Below are 2,179 nucleotides of genomic sequence, written 5' to 3'. Positions count from 1 at the left end.
ACAATAAGTTTGGTCAGATGGACAATCTGCCCCATCACATCTTTTAATCTATTGGCCAATGTTTTTGAGAGGATTTTAAAATCATAATAAACTAGTCTTACTGGTCGCCACTTCTTTATTTCCTGTAAATCACCTTTTTAGGCAACAGGGTCACCACTGAACCTCCTACAACTCGGAGGGAGTGAGCCCTCAGCCAAACTCTCAACAGCCAGAAGATATTCGTCCAGCACATCCCAAAATGTTTTATAAAACTCAATCGGGAGGCCATTAACCCCTGGAGCCTTACCAGGTTGCATGGCTTTTAAAGCTGTTAAAAGCTCAAGTTCAGAGAGAGGCGTATCAATCCTTTCCTTGGAAGCCTGTGAGATGTAAGGCAAGTTTTCATAAAAACTGGCAGACAAATTCTTATCCTCTTTATATTCACTCCTGTACAAATCCACATAGAATTGTACAGCCCTTCTTCTTATATCAGCAGGGTCTATCAGTTCCTGCCCACTTTCAGCATGTAAAGAGTGAATAAGACGACTTTGGCCATTTTTTCTTTCTAGACCAAAAAAGAATCTAGATGGGGCATCCATTTGTGTAAGCACCTGAAACCGAGACCTAACTAAAGCTCCTTGTGTTTTTATAGCCAGCAGGTCTGAAAAAGCAGATTTTTTTCTTTTAAGAGCATCAATAAATTTTTTTATCTCCCGTAGTTTCAACCAAATTCTGTAAATTAATCATTTCAGATTCAAATATTTTTATTGAACGTGCAATGTCTCGAGAAACATTGAACGCGTATTGTTCACATAACATTTTTATTTCTACTTTCCCACAATCCCACCACTGTCGTAGATTTTTAAAACAACTCTTCCTTGATTTAAAATTCTCCCAGAATTTACAAAACACATCTCTAAAATTAGCACAACCCACAAAGAAGTTTTAACATGCCAATACGCACTCATTACTTTAACATTTGCTATTAGACATGTACATAAAACTAAAGAATGATCCGAAAAAACCAACTGGTGCAATTGAGCAACCTTTTATAATGTTTAACTGATAACTAAAACAATAAAGCCTATCAAGCCTGGCCAATGAAAGAACATTATCTCTAACATGTGTCCATGTATACTGTTTGTTAGAGCCATTCACCTCTCTCCATACATCACATAAGCTGTGAGCTTCATCAGCTCACGCATAGTACGCCCAGAAGTAGTATGAGGTTCCAAGTGGTTTCTATCTAATACATCATTTTCCGTACAGTTAAAATCACCCCCTAAAAAAAGATAATCATCTGAGCTACAATTTTTGTACCAGGAATTTGGGGTTTAATATCACATGAAACAGGCAAAAAATTCCTTGAAAAAAGAATGGCTACTCCACCTTGAACATTGTTTAGGTGTGGAAAATATACTTCCCCCTGCCATTCTTTGCTCCAATCAATCAATCAAACTATCACGCTGTGTTTCCTGAATGAACATTATATCAATATTCTTTTGACTTATTAGATCAAATAACAATGCTCTTTTCTGAAAAGACCCAGCACTGTTCAGACTAAGAGTGCCTATTCTTATTGCATTCATGAAATTATATAATTCCAAAAAACACACAAAGAAAAAACACAAATGAAAAAGAGAGGAGTTAAGTAGTCTCAAAACCATCTTTGCTTCTTAGTTCCAACTTCACCTTAGAAACAAATTTCTTGAATCTATACACCTCCTGTGCAGTAAACTGCTTTTCATCCTTATTTCTCATTAAACTAACGAGTCAACAAATGCTCTCTGGTCAGGAAAATAGTCTACCACCTGAACATTCTTCAGATTCTGAGTAGTAGGCGGTTTCAGACGCAGCCTGAGTCTATATGTTGGTCAACTTTAAGAGCAGAATCAAACAGAACAATAATCCACTGCTGTGTTTACATGTGTGTTTAAAGCCCAAACCCATCCTGAACATGAGCAGATGACTGAATGTATCTGCAAATACAGTGCAGGCCATTATAATGAGCTGTGTGTTTGGAGTTTGTGATGTTCTCCACCTGTGTGAATCTGCTGCTGGCGACTGTAGAGGTGAAGAACCGAGGCTTTAACCATCTGCACTGCGTCTCCAGACTCCAGGAGGATCAGCATCAGGAAGGAGCGCATCATTGAGTTTAATCAGAGCATCAGCATCTGTTTCTCCACAACACTTGACTGCA

The sequence above is a fragment of the Danio aesculapii genome, unplaced genomic scaffold, assembly GCF_903798145.1.
Source record: "Danio aesculapii unplaced genomic scaffold, fDanAes4.1, whole genome shotgun sequence".
Lineage (NCBI taxonomy): Eukaryota > Metazoa > Chordata > Actinopteri > Cypriniformes > Danionidae > Danio > Danio aesculapii.
The sequence above is the reverse complement of the archived record's forward strand: the minus strand, read 5'-3'. Positions refer to the sequence as shown.